Source organism: Aulonocara stuartgranti (genome assembly GCF_965226115.1).
Source record: "Aulonocara stuartgranti genome assembly, chromosome: 10".
In the NCBI taxonomy this organism is placed as follows: domain Eukaryota; kingdom Metazoa; phylum Chordata; class Actinopteri; order Cichliformes; family Cichlidae; genus Aulonocara; species Aulonocara stuartgranti.
In genome coordinates, this window is record NC_138946.1 from 32,259,302 (window position 1) to 32,278,314 (window position 19,013).

A 19,013-nucleotide genomic window follows, 5' to 3' on the forward strand; every position below is an offset into this window, starting at 1 on the left:
GAGACTGGCATGTAGTCTGCAGTGCAAAGGTGGGCGTCTTGCCTGCTAGTCTATTTAACAGTGATGAAAATGATATTAAATAAATCTCTCAGTGTGTTGATACAGGTGGCTATGGGGCTGGACCAACTGCCCCCACAAGCACGGCGGCCGAAGCAAAATTATAGTAATGGAAACCAAACTCAGCAAAAATCAGCAGCTGTGGAAAAGACAGCAGCTAGCAGAGAATTAAAGGAGAAATTAAGAGAAGTTTTACACATAAAATTGCGGCCAACAGACTTGTGGAGGTTGGGAAGGCGCCTGGAGCATCACAACAAGAAGGTGAAACAAAAACACACACAAGCAGAGAAATGTGAGAGAGAGGCACGTGTTAGAGAAATGCCTCGTTTGAGAAAAAACGTTAAATTAGCCCATCTACAAACACACATACACGCAATGAAGAAACAGCTTACACCCATGAACACGTGAAGATTTTCCAGCAAGTTTAAAGCAGTGAAGCTTAACATACACCCGCCGTTACACAATAAAGTTTATCCACTACTAACAAATAAACCCTCTGGGTTGCAGGACAACAACTTAACTTCAAAAAAAAAAAAAAAAATCACAACCAGTGATAACACGACAAATTTAGTGGTTAATAAAAGTCAAATTGTGACATGTTTTCTTCTGATTGATTAATACAAGTGATTACTGAATGAAAGAAAATTCCATTTTTGTGCTTTAAACATGATCTTAAGAATTTTAACATGTACCTGTGTTGTCCTGTCAGCTTGGTGGGTTATGAGAGGATTATATGGTGAGAAAAAACAAAAAAAAGGGGGAGAGAAGGCTGACACAGGGCCTGGTCCCGTTGTTTTTCCCCTCTCTGAGTAACACAGCCAATACAACATGATTTTCCTGTTCGTTTGTTTTTGTTTTTGTTTTGTTTTGTTTTTTCTCTTTATGCTTGATTACAGGCTGCTTTGTCGGCCCGGAAAAGCCGAGGCTGACCCTGGACTCCTGCTCTCCCCTCTACCATCTTTGCTCTCTCCTCTACCATCTTTGATGTGACCCTGACCAAATGCTAAAGCAGCTGAACCCGCAACAACAACTTGAAAATGTCAACAGTGCTGCAGGAAAATGATCTCATGCAGCAGAGACGGAGAGCGGTAATCCAAGGCCCGTTTCACTACACGGGGAGATTTCTGTCAGCGTCTTTTCTTTCTGAGAAGACTGAGAAAGGCCCGGCTCCCACCACCGATTCTGACCACCTTATATAAAGGAATTATTGAGAGCATCCTGAGCAGCTATATCACTGTCTGGTTCGGGAACAGCACCATGCCGGACAGACAAGCACTACAGAGGGTTGTGCAATCAGCTGAGCGCACCATCCGCTCCGAGCACCCTGACCTGCACTCAATCTACAGCAGGCGGTGCTGGACCAAGACCAGGAAGATCGTGAAGGACCTCAGCCATCCCAACAACAGACTGTTCTCTCTGTTGCTGTGTACGTGACAAATAAACATCTGGATTTGGAAAACGAGGCACTCGCAAAGCCACCAGCATTGTGCCTGATTGGACACACCCCTCTCACACACTCTTTACATTCTTGCCATATGGAAAAAGACAGCTTCAGCTGACAGAGCTGTGACGAGACGCCCATTAAGCCCAGATGAAAAGTGAGGCCGAGCAAAACCATGCTGACCTTAACCACTCTGCATTAAAACTGTGCAGGACAGTGACGGACCAACAATGACCATCGGGCAGCAAAAAGGGCGTGCCAGAGACAGGAGGAGTAACTGAGGTCAGGAGGCACCTCAGAATGGACAAAACACCAGGAGAAAATAAGCTGAAGGCACAGGTGTCGGGGCTCGGCCAGGAGCTGACCTCTGAGAAGAGCCGAACAGCAGAGCCGCAAAAGGCCGTGGAGCAAAGCAAGGAAAACATCAATGGACTTAAATCTGATTTCTACGGAAAAGACTCTGAGGTTTCTGCCCTCAATAAGACCTCGAGGCATCAGAGCAGAAACTGAGCATGGCCCAGGAGGAGCTAGCTGAAAATCGAACCCATCAGGCTTGGAGTCCAAGACACCGGACTTGAAATCAGGCCGGAGCATCCTGGAGCTAGATGAGCAGTGTGATTTGTCCGGTCTGCTATGGAGCGAACGTTAGGGGGATGGCTTCCTGTCACCTCTGCCGTCCTCCGATCGCTCAGCGTCCTGGGCTGCCCAGCTCTGGACTGAACGCTCGGGCCGAGACACCCAAACAACCATGGACTCCATTCCCCTGGAATGGGACCACGACTACGACCTGAGCCGTGGGCTTGAGAGTGCAAGCAGGGATCCCAGAGAGCCTTGAGGCCTGTGTTAAACTAACAGAACAAAGATTGAGGTCTTCCACTGGGGAGGTGGAAGCTGCAGACTCTCCTATACACCTTCTGGATGTCAGCCGTTCCACCTGCAAACAAACGGACAGCAGTCGCACTTCTGCAAGCAACAAACGGACATCCAGACAATTGAGCTGCGTATCAAAACCCTGAAGGAAGACCGAAGCAAAAGGGTCAAGTTAAGGAGGAGCGAAATAAGGAGAAGATGCTGGACACTGGAGAAAAGGACTGCCTCAATTGGGGCCAGAACCAGTATGGACAGAACTCTGAGCAGCAGCACCAATGGATGCAAACAGACTGAAAAGGAGGAGGGCAGGACCCAGGGCACGCTTCAGGCCGTGGTTTATCCAGAACACTACAACAGGAAAGTGATGAACACAAACACCCACACAAACACACACATCTACATGCACCGACTCAGAGTGAAAAGAAACATACATATGAACATATGCACTCGTTGATTGAGGGAGAAATGACACACACACACACACAAATTAAAATGTTGATTCAATGAACTGAGAAGTGATCCACACACACACACGCTGATGCAATGAAGAATGCTTTACTAACAAATGCTGCACACAAACATCCAAATACGGAGTTGGTTACAACAGCAAGAACTGATTGATTATTTATTGCTTAAATGTATTTCATGCCACGCAGAGGGCATTTGTGTAGATTTAGAGGACATGGTCTGAAGCACTTTGATAATGAAAACAATGTCTGTGCGTGATGTCTGTTTATGGCTCAAAGCCTCCACTGAATTGTTTACTGTGCTTCACACAGTCTAACAAGGAGCAGTGGTACAGAGCGAAAATGATGAATGAATGGTGTGAGTTTTATTTCGAAGAGATTATGAAAAGGTTGTGTTGATTCAACTTAGTTGTTTACGTTTTTGCCAAGGTAAAGAGTTGGTGTGTAACTAGTGTCCACTATTGAGTCAAGTAAATCCAACATGTTTTGTTGGTGCAAAAAGGAGTTTTGGTTGATCTTTGGGTTTTGTTTGACACTAGGTTGATTCTATCAGTGAGGTTTGGATTGTTCTCTTTCTCTAAGAGAGAGAAAGATGGTTTGAACTTTGGACATGTTTGCAATGGGCCCCAGTATCTGTTATTATATGAGTGCTTTATTGTTTACGTTTGTTTTTGCTTTTGTTACAGTGCACTGAGATAAGAACATCTGAGAGGTGTGATCCACCGGTGGTGATATTTTGGTATTTTGTGAGTTCCTGATTTAACAAATCAGCTCTTTAATCCAGGCCTGAGAGATTGAACTTTAAAGCGCTATTAAATATTCTTATTGAAAACAGTCGCAAAGTATTTTTTCTCCATGATTATAATGAGCTTGGGAGAAAATTCACTTATATGGGACACTGATCCTGAAGCCTAAAAGGATTGCAGCGAGTCAATCCAGTCCAAAGAAGGAAAAACAAACAAGGAGTTGTTTCCTTTAAAATGATGACGTCATCTTGCTGGTGATGGAGCCTCGAATAGGCTGCGCGTGAGACTCCATTATCAGCAACTTTTGGTATGAATGTGTGTGGATGTATGCATATGACTGACGACTAAAAGTTTAACTGACTTGATACTGAGACAAAAACGGTGCTGACTTTAGGATTATTGAATGTCCACAGACAATTCACCCAGCCTATAAAAGAAGGGTGGATGTTTTGTTTTGCTTTGTTTTGTCTGCAAGAACAGAAGAATGACAGAGACTAAAGAGCTGTAGCTTCACAGCAGTGTGAACTGCAGACTGAACCCTTTGGTTGCTAATTTTGAGCTACTGATGTTTGCATTAAGGAAATTGTGTTTTAGTAGCTGTGTTTTAATTAAGGTATCACATTATATTGTTGGGAATATTAAATGCTAAAGTGAAGAAAAGGTTTGATCCCACTCATGACTGAGCATGTTATTATTAACCATAGTGGGTCACTATAGAGAGTCAATTAATTTTAGAAAAAAACAAACAAACAAAAAACCCTCCACCAAGGTCTATGAATAAGAGGGGAATGATAGACAGCCACACTCGAAATGGAGATATGTAATGATAAACACTGGTCCCCGTCTTTTGGGCGCTCTCTTGAAGTAGTCAACAATTTAAAAGTAAGATAAAATAACAGGGGCATGTGCTGAGGGGTGGTGCTGCACAAGAACAAGAGTAAAATAAAGAAAATATTGTTTTTAGAAGTGCAAATTAAAATGTACCATTACACTCAGAGGATCAATATGAAGCTTGATATTTGTTAATTTTGAATGAAGTACATGACTGGTGACTGTTCTGTCCTGAGCTTTTGTTTTTACAGCACCCGCTTGATCACACCAACAGTTTCTCGCCACCGAAGAGGGGTACTTGCAAAAATAAAGAACGGGGAGGAATATCATCAAAACTGGAAAAAGGTAATCCCCAAAGGGGGTGATAACGCCATAACTTTCACTATGGTCAAATTCTCAAAATTTGACCCTCAAAAATTCTTCAAACATTTAGACACAAAGTGGAGATTTAGATAAATATAATGTCGTAAACCACATAAGGATGAAGTATTTGATTCAATAAGATGGTGAAAAAACAAGCAGCAAAAGGTTGATCATGTTAATGGTGTTTATTCAAGGGTGCAGAGGAGATTATTATTATTAAAGACAACAAAGGAAATAACGAAAAGTAGAAGTGGAAAAATTTGCGTTAACGGTAATAAAATAAAAAAAAAAGAAATACTAACTAAAACTGTACTGAATGTTCACAAAACTAACTAAAATTAACTAGATTTATAGCAAAATGTGTTTGGTTGCATTGATGTGTGCGTGCCCTGCTGTAGTGAAATTAAGGTAGTACGTTAGTCGAGTCGTCTGTGTTGCTGCTCCGTTCACGCGCAGAATCAGGTCAGGAAAAGTCGGGAGACAGCGCCAGAATAGAATTGAGGATGATTTTTTTTTTTTTTTTTTTTTAAATGACATCAGAAACAGCAGTATGCGACATTACGTGATGGCAGAGCTTCAGTTCATCCTTTGTCTTTTTTTTTTTTTTTTTTTTTAATAAATAGGACAGGGGGAATGAATGAGAGAGAGAGGGGGAGAGAAAGAAAGAAAACCAAAGGGGAGAAGAGACGGTGAGAAGGGGGGGGAAGAGAGACAAAAAAAAACAAAACTCCTGGGTCACCTGTATGGAGAAAAAAAACAAACAAACAAACAAACAAAAACAAACAGAGGAGACAGCAAACAACAAAGAGCAACATAATAATAGAGAAAACAAAGCACCATCACAATAAACTAGCTAGTCATAGATATCAGTATTTACTAAGTAATAAACGATATTGTGCAGCACGCAAGATAGACAGCGCACAGTGTGCTTTGAGGCAGCAGCTAAGAAAGCTTTAGTCCGCGTCTGTGAATACCCATGTGTGCATACCTGTGTGGATCAGCATGCTTGCATTCCAAAGGTTTCTTCATGTAATGATCTGCTAGGGAGTGAGAATTGAGGATGATTTTAATATGACTGTTTTGTAGACATAACAAGAGTCTTGTAGTGGAGAGGGACGTAATGTCCTCCTGAGACCCAGAGAATAAGAAAAAACAGGGAGAAAATATTTTCGTTTTTTCTTTTTTCTTTTTTTTCTTTTTTCTTTTAAATGAATCAAGTGTTATTAAAATAACAATCTCATAAGATGAAGATCAGGGACCAACCCAGAAGTCACTGACACTTCACTAGCTGTAAACTATTGGTTTAGGAATAAGTGATGGCACTGAACTTTCTATTTCACAAAAGTCAATTTATTTAGGATATCTGAGGAAGTACTGATTTTATTTGGAGACACAAAGGAACATTTGGCACTTCCCTCATCTCACATCTGTTTCATTGTTGTACCCAATCATTCTACAACTGAAATGCCTTGGACTGCTAACCATTTCAGGCAAGTGGAGTGAACCATATTTTGCTAGACTCTCATCAGATTGGGGCTTCCTTTTATTGATCTTTGGAGAGAAGTCTTCATTACTGGTATTATTCAGGTCTTGTTCACATGTTTGTCCCAGGTTTCTCAGCCAAGAGGAGCTTAAACTCCAGATACTGTGAGTTCCTTTCACACATTGAGATCACTGATAACTTTCAGCAACGACGTGATCTTGTAGAAACAATTAGGTGTTATGGATTCAACTATAATTGCGACTCTTATTTTTTACTTTACTGGAAAAGATTTCTGCATTTTACCCATATTTTATTTTTAACTCAAAATCAAAATTCCAGATTCTCCTACATGTTGGTTTTGCACCAGATAGGATGACAGATTTCAGGTGGCCCTGTGTCTTTCTCTATTACATCTGCCACTGCATCTCGATAATCTTTGTGTGGCTTCTAGTGGGTCCTGACCCTCTCATATTTTGAAAAATCTATGTTTGAATCTCCCTTAATAATTGTGTTAAGAATTCTCTCCGCCTTTGTCAAAAGTTGGGTATTAGGAAAAAGTGAAATAAATATAAATATAAAGTCCCAATGTGTAGAGCACACATTAATAAATTAGTCATGTTCCCTGTGAAAGTAAATGAGCCTAATTCTTAAAGACCCCTGAAATTATTTACTAGATGTTTATTTTTTGAATAAAATAAAAATCTGAGTTTAACAAAACATTTTAATTGTAAATATCAAGCTTACCTTTCTTTCTTCCATAAAATGTGCTTGTGGGCACGCCAGCCATTTTGAAAAGGTGGGAAAAACAATTGGCAAGGCCACACCCCCACACATGTGACATAATTTTAAAGGTTCTGTTGTCCTCTCTAAGAAACATCAGGACTTAGAGGAGTGGCAAGTAGAGTATGAGAGCTACAAGCAAAAAACTAAATGTGTACTACAGTGCGCAAAAATGAATTACTGGGTCATCAGGGGGTCTTGAGGGACATTTATAAAACAAAAAAAATCCCACAAACCTTAAAAGTGCACTTGAAAAGCTCACACAAGAAGGTTAACCTAGCTTACCTAGAAGACCTCATCAGGGGGAGCATACTCCCCCTCTTTTTAGAGCTCACCCACTTAACTCGCATCCCAAGAAAACAGCTAACCCCAGATAAGGCAGCGTGATGTATCCCGAGATAACAGGACTGGGACATCTAAATAAAGGTGTGAAACAATCGCCTTCAAAAGGTTATCAATTAACTTGAACCAAAATTAGGACCACTCGGTGCGGCAAGAGTTAATAGTTATTAGTCTCAACACCCAAGGATAATCAGAAGAGCATGATTGATATGATGGAACTGGGATTTTGTTACACTTAATTTTTGCAAAACACAAATAAAACTAAATTGAAACTAAGGATTTTCAGAAAATAAAAACTAGACTAAACTAGCAAAGAATTGGTAAAAACTAATTACAACTGGCAAAAAATTGAAAATCTGGAGTCGAAACTAAATAAAAAATAAAACCTAATGAAAATGGCGAAACGTTTAAAACCCTGGTGCAGAGATTGGCAAATCTGACCAGGAAACGTTATAAAATGGATTGTCAGGACAGTCAGCGTTAAAGCCACATTTGACAGTCCATACTAGGATGGCATTGGACATCTTGGGGGTGGGAAGGGGTTGGTGTGACCAAGGTGTGGTTTGGCTTGTTGTATGTATATTTGAGATCATATGGCTCTGGATGGACCAGTTACCAGGGCATGGAAGGAGGACAGACTCATTAAAGGAGGAGAAGGAACTTGCTGGGATTGGAGATCCTCTGGGTGAGTGGTTGATTAAAAGCATGCATAAAATAGAAGTTATCTGTTGTTATTGATTGGTAATAGATTGATAATTGGCCACATTTACAGCTGTATTGACTTGTTGTGGACGTAGTCGACTTCAGGTTTAAACACTCTAATTAACAGATTGAAAATAGTGACATTAAAGGAAGAGTATGCAGCACCACCCTGTCAGACGCCAGTGATGGTGGAGCTCACTGATGAATCAGATGAGCTGGATTCATGGCTGATTCAAAACTAAGATCCCCCTGCTGTGGTCAGTAAGGGGAGAAAAGGGGGAAATAAAATCAAGAATTAAAGAGGCATTTATAAACGTTTAGGTGTCAAGTGAAACGGGACAAAAGGGGGTGTTATACTGTTATTTTCAATGTCAGCATTATTATTGTATGAGAATCATGCAACAAGCATTGCATCGATGATCATTTATTGAAGCTTTTGACCTTATACTAACATCTGTGTTCCTGTGATTGTTATAACTTCTGATGAATCTTCCATTTACAGGTGTTAGGATAATGATATAATTTTTCATTGCAGGTGTAACCATGATCATTTTTATACATATTGCAACTTGTTGCTCATTGTAGAGTTGTGCTCAAGTTAATAAGGGTTAAAAGCTACAGTCAGCGTGAATGTCTGACTGATCTATTGAGGGGAAAGGCTTCGAGCATGGAGGGCCGCACGCGCTTACAAAACATTGATATCATGTTATTCTTTGTGATCTTTTCTTCAATTATGTCTTTAAGGTTAGTTTAAATAGTGGCAGTTAATTAAACGAGATTTATTAAAATATTAAATACCTGAGTCAGAACGTTACACGCGGATCACCTTAAGAGTCTGGGAAACTGTGTAGCTGCCTAACTTTTTTTTTTTTTTTTGAATGTTCTAGCTCCGTTGATTTGACACATTGGAATGTGTCAAAAAAGGGGGGGAAGGTTGAGCTTTAACATCAAACCAGGATTATTTGAACATTTTATAACTTCATTTGTGTCTTTAATAATTTAGGAATGGTAAAGCTTAAGCTAATAGCGGTCCGAGAAGACGGACCTTTTAGAGAATCAGTGAAAAAGCATAAACTATCACTTTCATGTTTAATCATTACTCATTGAAATGAACTGAATAGCGTTTAGAAGATTTGTTAATTTTTTGTCTTTTGTTAAAAAGAGGGGTTTCAATAATTTTCAGACACACCTTGCAAATGTGCTTATAACGAGTTGGCACTCGGCCTTTTGAAGGTCAGAAGCTTCGTTCGGCGTGACTGTCCGGACTGATAAAGTGTAGGAAATGCCTTGAGTGCAGAGGGCTAAATGCAAACATGCTTACACACACATAAGATATGATTAGAATAAGTCCCTGGGACATTCTGAATGTTTAGACCAATTCTGAATCACTAGAAGGTCAGTAGATAACAACATTAGATTATTAGGGTTAGGAAGAGAGGTGTTTTGGTTTTCTGTCTCTTACAGAGAAAGGAACAGACACCAGACGAGGTCACAGAGATGCGAGGACCCTCCGTAGCAGAGTCAGACACAGTGACTGCCGAGACATCAACTGGGTCCAAGGGTCATGGCGTTTGGGCTCCAGCTAGTCACCACAAAAGGATGGATCCCATAAACACAGCAATAACCATGAAGGGGTTGGCGGAAATCCGGGAACACCAGACCAACGAAGTTCGAGAGGCTTTTGGGCAAAAAGGGGACACCTTCCTGTTCCTTTTCTGGAGAATACACAGATCGTTGTTTGAAATCAGGGCAGAATAATCCCCTGATCTGTGTTACGACTGAAGGGTTGTCTAACCCCTAAGGTTGAAGAATTAAGAGCAGAGGATCACCCAACTGGACGACACTGGTAGCTGCAGCAATAGAATAAAGGCTGAAAGCAGTGGGAGACAAGGAGAGTGTCATCTGGACCTGCTACTGTTGGAATCCTAGTTTTTCTTGCATTTGAATTGCGCAAACACAGAGGTCATCTCACATATGGTTCGCCCCTCAGGGGGACAAAGGACCTCAGGAGTGAGAAGAGATGAACCCGGCCACACTGGGCTACAGGGTGTTTGTGAGGTCATTATTCTAATGACCTCATCAGGGGGAATTGTAAAATTATGATATTATTTTATGCCATGTTATACCCCGAATTAAAGATTGTGAATTATTATGTAGTTTTAGTTTGCATTATTCTCCTGAATTAGAAGAAGCTGATAACTATTGCATTAGTTAAACTGATTTGCATTACATTAAATTGCTGACTTGTTGTGAATGAATGATATTGTTTTATGATGCATTATATTGCTGAGTTATAAGAAATACTGTTCGCAGAAGGTTATTGTCTAATTTGTCTGAGTAGAAGAGAACAGAGTGTGCTGGAGTTTTCTGCCCCATTTCAGCAGGAGCAGATAAACAGGGAGCCAAGGTCGTAGCTCAGGCGCTGTGTGAGAGAGAGCATGTGAATGTTTAGGCTTTTTATGATAAGGTGGAGGCACCAGAGGTTATAAAAGTTTGAGCAATGCTCCACCATTTTGAGATTTTGAGGCTGTCTGCATCAGTGTCCATCTCCCACGTGTGTGATCATTAAATCATCGTTTGACTCAACCCGGCCGGACCAGTGTTGTTATTGTGGTTTTTTCTCTTGTCTCCATCCCCAATATTTTGAACCTTAACATTACATAAATTACAAAAAAGTGCAATAAACTACAAAAAGATTGAAAATCGTTTTTGTTTTTTTTAACATATATTTCTAGTTAGAGAAATTTAAGAGGCTTATCTCTCAAAACTGTAAATACAAAAAAGTTGCACAAAATAGTTTCCCACCACAGGAAATTTATTTTGAGTGTCTTAATAGGTTTATTTTTGAAATACACCAATTTTTATACACTGCAGGAAAAATTAATATAAATATAAAAACTACAGGCAGACGTTGTTTTATTACAAGAGACAAACAGACCTGTCACAGCTATAAATGAACTTAAAGTACCTGAGTTTCCCACTGTGTTCTTCGCCTCCTACAGCTTTAGACAAAGGGGAGAAGCAATTTTAATACATAAAGATATTAATTTCTCAGTACTCACATTTATAGATCCAGAGGGTAGATTCCTAATCATTAAATTATCTATACTTAACAAAAAGCTATGTAAGTACATAGCTTCTTCCACTTTTTTTTAGTGCACTCTCTGAACACCCAGATTGCGCACTTCTTGGGGCAACCTCAACTTTGGACTACATGAAGAAATGGATAGGCTCAATACAGCAGGAACTCAGCACAATTTGCGGTCCACAAATATAATAATCAGACAGTAGATGAGCGACTTTGGTCTTGGCGACGCATGGCGCTCCCTTCACCCCAACTATAAGGAATATACTTTCTTCTCATATGTCCATCACTCCTACTCTCATCACGATTATTTTGTAGTCAGCAGCTCACTGTTGAGTGACATTTCAGACACTGAGATACACCCTATAGCTGTCAGCGATCATGCTCCTCTGTCGTTAACACTAATACATCAGAAGAACATTCCACCAAGTAAAAACTGGAGATTAATACATCATTGCTCAAAGATGAAGAATTTATTCAACATTTTATAAAAGGAGTGGACTTTATATTTAGACTATAATGACGTTGGAACATCAACATCTGTTCTCTGGGAAGCAGGGAAAGCTGTGATGAGATGTAAAATAATTTCTTTCTCATCACATAAAAAGAAAAAAAAAAAAGAATATTCAGGAATTAGAAAAAACCCCCAAAATCTTTAGAAGAAGCCTACGTGTCCCATCGGGAACAGGAAATGCTGAACAAAATACACAAAACAAAACTAGAATTAAATGAAATTATGAATAACAAAACCCTCAATTCTTAGTACAGAGACTTCGCTTGCAAAATTTTGAACACCAGGGCCGTGCAGAGATGTTGAAAGGGGTGGGTGCTCAAAGTTAAAAAGGGGCACATAGAACCAGGGTGAAGAACAACAACACACATTCATCAAGAATCTAATATGGAATCTCATCACACTATATCACTGTCATCAGGGCTGCCACGATTAGTCGACTATCAAAATCGTCGACGACTAATTTAATAGTCGACGCGTCGTTTGAAGCTTTGTAAGATCCCAAGAGACGCAGGAATAAGTAGCAGGATTTAAGAGTGTAATAACGGACTGAAACAGAAGATGGCAGCACTGCATGTACAAGGATGCCAGCTGCCGTTAAACCCCGAAGAAGAAGAAGCTGTGTCCCACAATTCATAGCGCAGCCCAGCTCAGTTTCCAACAATGGCAGCAGCTAGTTAGTTTTAATATTACTCTTATTATTCTTTCTGGGTCACAAAATAAACGTTTAACATATTTTCATAAACTTCACCGAAACTATCTGCAGATTTCATTAAAATTTAGTGAAATATCATCTTGTCTTTATTTTTAGTTAGCACAGACCTTAAACACTTAAAGATGTAAGCTAATGATAGTTATATAAGAGCAGATGCTGCTGGTGCAATAAGCTGTACGTTTTACGTCCATTTGATGCATGATCTGATTAGTCAACTAATCAAAAATAATCAGTGACTAGTCGACTATCAAAATAATCGTTTGTGGCAGCCCTAGGTACAATGTTGCTGTTGAGGGGTTGCTGCTGCTCCTGCTGCTGATAGTGCTGAAGGGCAGGGCTGTGTTGATCTGAGACTGTAGACATTAAAGAATCCATAGGAGAGATGGTAGCTGATTACAGTTTTTCTTGATTGCTTAAACACATTTCTTGAAACTATGCCTCGTATTCCCAAAACAGTAAACACAAATCCATAACGTCTCACCCAATTTCCCAAACACCGTATTGTTAGGTCAAAATGAAGCTCTATACTCAAAACCAATCACTCTTGCTGAAAAACCAAACTTTGCCACAGACAGCATTCACAAGGCCCCAAACACACACATGACAACATAATCTTACACATTGGTGCAATAAATGTAAAACAATATTCCCCAAACTGCCAAGTTATGTTCCTTGTGGTTCTTCCCCTCAAAAACCTTTTCAAATCATGAACAAAAAAGATGAAACCAATGTAGATACAGTGGCACATTTTTATTCATGTACCATACAGTATAACACACACCAAAAACATTAGTCCACCTCAGCATCCTGTCTGTGGTCTGGGTCAGGCTAGAGAATCTCATCCACATCACAGGCTATATTGGCCCTAGCCAGGCAGCGGGGTTAAAATCCTCATGCATGCCTGATCCACACTGGCATGCATATACTGATATGTCAAGGTAGGCATCTTCCATGGCCTGGAGGAGGTGCACATGGACATATGGTTCTTTGTCGTACACTTTCCACCGCCATGCCCAAAATACTCCTCTATCAGGTTTAGAAACGGAGAGTATGAAGGCAGAATGTCAGGCGTCGTGTGGAGGCGAGGAAGAAGGAACCCAAACGCAGGACTCGCAGGTAGGTGCAGATTTATTATGAGGAGTGGATGAACAGAACAAAGGGAGAAAGTGGCTGGCTGGCTGGACAACTGACTGGAAGGCTGAATTGCTGGCTGGCTGAACGCAGGCGGAAACGACAACAGAACATCACATGAACATCAACATCAATGACACGACAGAGAACTGGTGAAACCGAGGAACTTAAATACACAGGTGGATGATGACAATGATTGGAAACAGGTGAGTACAGGGCTGAACATAATCTGACTAATGACACGGGAGACAAGCTGACACGGGAAAAAACAGGAAGTGAGAACATTAATGTGGCGAACCAAACTGAACATGAACAAACTGAAATCACTGGGTCAACGACCCAGGAACCCTGACAGTACCCCCCCCTCCAAAGGCCGGCACCCGACGGCCAAAAGAGAAAGAAAAAAAACCAGAACAGGGTGGGCGGAGGGGGCCCAGGACGGAGGGACGGAGTCCACACCAAGACAGTTCAGGTGGGCGCCCCCGTGGCCCGTGGCCGAGACGAGACAGTTCAGGTGGGCGTCCACGCGGCCCGTGGCCGAGACGAGACAGTTCAGGGGGCCGACCGTGCGGACGGCAACGGCGACAGCACTGGTCCGGGGGCCGACCGCGTGGAAGGCAACGGCGGCGACGTGGACACAGTTCGGGGGGCCGGCCGCGCGGAAGGCAACGGCGGCGACGTGGACACAGTTCGGGGGGCCGGCCGTGCGGAAGGCGACGGCGGCCACTCAGGCGAAGGCGGTCCGGGGGCCGGCCGTGCGGAAGGCGACGGCGGCCACTCAGGCGAAGGCGGTCCGGGGGCCGGCCGTGCGGAAGGCGACGGCGGCCACTCAGGCGAAGAGGGTCTGTGGGCCGCCCACGACGGCGATGGCGCCCGGCCAGTGGCCCAGCCAGCGGTCTAGAAAATGGCCGTTTAGCTCCAGACCCAAACGAGGCTGGGCCAGGCGAGGCCGAAGGCACGGAGGCTGGGCCAGGCGAGGCCGAAGGCACGGAGGCTGGGCCAGGCGAGGCCGAAGGCTCTGAGGCTGAAGGCTCTGAGGCCGAAGGCTCTGAGGCCGAAGGCTCTGAGGCTGCAGCAGACGAAGGCTCTGAGGCTGCAGCAGACGAAGGCTCTGAGGCTGCAGCAGACGACGGCTCTGAGGCTGCAGCAGACGACGGCTCTGAGGCAGAGGCCGGGCCGGGCGTGGGTGCAGCGGAGGCAGAGGCCGGGCCGGGCGTGGGTGCAGCTGAGGCAGAGGCCGGGCCGGGCGTGGGTGCAGCTGAGGCAGAGGCCGGGCCGGGCGTGGGTGCAGCTGAGGCAGAGGCCTGACCAGGCGATGCAGGCGCGGAGGCCTCTGGCCGGAGACAGGCCGGGCCAGCGGGTGCGGAAACCCCTGGCTGAGGAGCGGCCGGGCCAGCGGGTGCGGAAACCCCTGGCTGAGGAGCGGCCGGGCCAGCGGGTGCGGAAACCCCTGGCTGAGAAGCAGGAAGGCTCACAGCTGGCTCTGGGTGCTGTGGCTGCAGGTCCGGGAACTGGACGGGATGGTGGACAGGTGACTGGGAAACAGGTGGAGACTGAGCTACAGGTGACTGGAGGACAGGTGGAGACTGAGCTACGGGTGGCTGAACTGACTGGAGGGCAGCAGGAGACTGGACAGCAGGTGAGGGAACTGATTGGACTAAGGAGACTGACGGATAAACAGAGGCCGGTGAGGCTAATGGCTGAGCTAAAGAGTGAGCTAGTGACGGAGATAAAATTACGGCTTGGGCTCGTAAGGCTGGTGCCTGGGCAGGGGACAGTTCAGCTAATCTAACTAGGGATAGTGCGAGGGCGTGAAAGGCTGGGTCAGGAGGTGGATGAAGTGGTGACGTAGCAGGTGAACCGGTTAGCTCTTCCAAGTCTCTAGGGGGGTCAGGCTGGGTTCTGGCTGCCCTCAGCCTGGGCGCTGGGACGGGCACGGAAGGCGGCTGGACACCAGTCACCCCCACCTGAGAAACAGAAGCGGGTGTGGAGTTAGACCGGGTCGCAGCTGCCCTCCTCCTGGGAGCTGGCACTGGTGTGGGCGTAGACTGGGCCCCCATGCTGGTGGGCAATGGCTCAATAATGGGTGTGGAAATAGTGACGGTGTGTGTGTTACTGGCAGGTGTATGGGAGAATGTTCGGGTTTTCCTGCCACCACTATCTACAGTCTTTGGAGGAGCAGAGCAGAAAAACTCTTCCCAGTCCACTTCCTCCTCTAGGAGGGAAACGTCCCATGAATCAAAGACGGGTTTATTATTGGGTTGAAGTGGAGAGTCAAACGAGGGTGGAAAACAGTCGCTGGAACTCACCACCGGGAATTGCTGAAAATAGTCCATTTTATGGCGGCGTGTGCGCCGCTTTCTCCGGGAAGAGGAAGCGGCCGGGATAAACAGCTGAGCCTCTGGCGCGGTAGCCTCCGTCGAGCCGAGGTGGGAGGCGTAGCCGTTGTGCCGCGGCGATGGTGGAGGTCCGGCGGATGAGGCGGCGGGTGTGGGAGCGAGGAGCGGAGTGGCGAGAGAGGGAGTGGCCGAAGCGCGGCGTGGAACGTCCACTCTCCACGGCAAATGCTCCGGTACAGGTGAGGCAGCAGGTGGGGGAACGCGGCGTCTCCGAGGCCCGCCCAGAGCCAAGCGAGTGCCCTCGAAGACGTGCTCTCGCTCCGCGAAGAGCCGCTGTTTTCCCCTGAGCTCCTTTGCCCAACGGGAAAGCGCTGCCTCCTGCCGCTCGTAGAGGTCCGAGTCTGCTGGGTTCCAATCGTGTCTTCGTGGCACGGGTCGTGTCATTCTGTCAGGCGTCGTGTGGAGGCGAGGAAGAAGGAACCCAAACGCAGGACTCGCAGGTAGGTGCAGATTTATTATGAGGAGTGGATGAACAGAACAAAGGGAGAAAGTGGCTGGCTGGCTGGACAACTGACTGGAAGGCTGAATGGCTGGCTGGCTGAACGCAGGCGGAAACGACAACAGAACATCACATGAACATCAACATCAATGACACGACAGAGAACTGGTGAAACCGAGGAACTTAAATACACAGGTGGATGATGACAATGATTGGAAACAGGTGAGTACAGGGCTGAACATAATCTGACTAATGACACGGGAGACAAGCTGACACGGGAAAAAACAGGAAGTGAGAACATTAATGTGGCGAACCAAACTGAACATGAACAAACTGAAATCACTGGGTCAACGACCCAGGAACCCTGACACAGAAAGATGTTAGAACACCAGTCATCAACCATAGCAATGCGATGAAAGCTAATGTAATCCCAAACAACAACGCAGTGGGACTGCTCTGGTTTGTGCTGGTTCCCTGCAGTCCCGCTGGAACATATGTTATCTCAGACTATCAAGAAAAGCAATGAGAAGCATAGCGTTATAGGGTCCTAGAATGGCATGGCAGTGGAGTAACCCTCGTTGGCTGATGGCTGCGCACAGAGTGACATTCCCTCCTTGCTGACCAGGGACATTTACAATAAGCCAATGGGCAATTATGTTCCTTTACCTCCACCTCCTCCTCATTCCCTGGTGTCCTAGACCTCCTCGTCCTCCTCAAACTCTTGCTCTGCATGTCTTTGGATCCATTGTTTCAAACCTGAATGAGCTGACTTTTGTCTATCCATCAAAGTTTCTGATTGGTGTGTGATACATTTTGACTCCTAGTGTTTCCACTTTGTTACAGTTTTTCTCGAAAACTCTATTGTTTGAACCAAAGTCTCAGTTGCCTGAACCCACTTATTGAATCAGTCACTCTTTTGGCAAAACCATAAGCACTTTTCACCTGTTTAGACACATCTTGTCAACATATTATCATTGTGATGCACCTGTGTTGCATAATGGTGAGCACTGGTGGCAAAAGTCAAACACAATTAACGCTCAGGTGTCACCGGTTGAACACAACTCAAAATTTATCACACTTGTGGCTAATGATGTAAGGATACATATAAGCCAGATCACTGGTTTGTGAGGCACTACAATGGTTAGAAATCCAAGAAGAGGAGTTCGTATGAGAGGAGGTCAAGGTGGTCAGCGAGGACAAAGAACAGTAATATCAGATGAAATCAGAGCTACTGTGATTGTCCATGTTCTTGTCCATAGTATGACAATGAAGGAGGCCAGACTAAGGGTACAACCAAACAGTAGATTCACTGTGTCTACCATGATCCGAAGAGCACAGGTAGTTACCTTTTTCGACATCATAGTATGTAAATGTTGACAACAATTACATATGTACAATGACTGTACTACATACTTTACCACAGTAAACATGTTTCAGTACATCACTGTGCCAGTGTACTGTAGTTTTGTAATGGATGGTTAGTCTGACTGTTTGCAGGCCTATTCCATGTATGTATTTTTGTAAGTGCATGCTCTGTTTTTGTAGAGTTGAAAGCTGATTAACCACCCTTTAATTTTTAATTTGTCACGTCTTGAACCTTTTCATTTAAATTTTACTGATGTACCTGGAGAGGTGTGAGACATGTTTATGTACTGGCATCACCTTTATGCAATGAGATGACAGGAAAAGTGATGTAACTACCATCACAGAAGACAGATGCATCTATAGGCGTTGGGATCCCTGGCCACTGCTCCCCAATCTAGTATAAGCAGTTGCACACTGCTGAGATCTTACATAGATGGGTGTTCCTGATAGTAGGTAGATGAAAGAGCAATCAGATATAAGAGATCCAGACTGTCCTCTTCTGTTAAAACCAGCAAAAATATGTTAAAGAGTAATAATAAAACAACAACAAGCTGCAGCCAACATAAAGTGGAAAAGACTGCTTACACCTTCATATGGGTTTGGGAGAATATATTTACTTTTTAAAGATTGTGTCCAAAGATGTTTTACACAAGGTTTATGTAAAGCGGCCTACTTGGGTTTGAAGCACAGTTCGTCAGTTCTAAATAGGAACTTGAATTAGAAGTTTAGTTCCCCGTTTGGACTTTGGTCATTATTTTCACGTTGTAGAATACAACAAGGTTGGTGATAAGTTGGTAAGGTGGTCAGTGAAGACGTGGTTGCATTAGTAAATGGGTCAAACAGAGAGCTCTCTAAACAGGATTGTGACCCATTTATCTATTTTAAACCTTCAGATTAAGAACATTGTGATGGAAATGAAAAAACACTAGCAGGTATGGATTAATTCAAATACATTTCATCTATGTAGCGGTGCACTGACAGCAGCCATCATTCCGCAGTTTTAAAATTTTCTTTAAAGAATTTTGTATGGCTATGTGTGAGTGCTGTTATTATTTCACACATAGAAACAGAAAATCATTGCGTGAGAACCAGTCTAAACCAGACAGGCTTCCTGCTTACGCTTTGATGTAATACAAAATTACACATCTCTAGTACAAGTGGTTGCAGAATCAACTGTTGTCACCAACTTGACTATTTGTCATCAAAAGTAAAGTAGTCATGTAGTTTATCACACTTCCCATGGAAATGTTGTCATCCATAAACAAGAAAATACTGACATTAATCTC

General features: G+C 43.7%; 1 long non-coding RNA gene across 1 annotated transcript; it reads right to left on the minus strand.

Annotated features, from left to right (window-relative positions):
- Positions 1–638: 638 nt before the first annotated feature.
- LOC309716415 lies at positions 639–10,752 on the minus strand. Its single transcript, XR_014279425.1, has 2 exons — positions 9,036–10,752; positions 639–1,381 (listed from the first exon to the last, which is right to left on the minus strand). It is a non-coding gene; the product is annotated as an uncharacterized lncRNA (long non-coding RNA).
- Between the last annotated feature and the right edge of the window lie 8,261 nt (positions 10,753–19,013).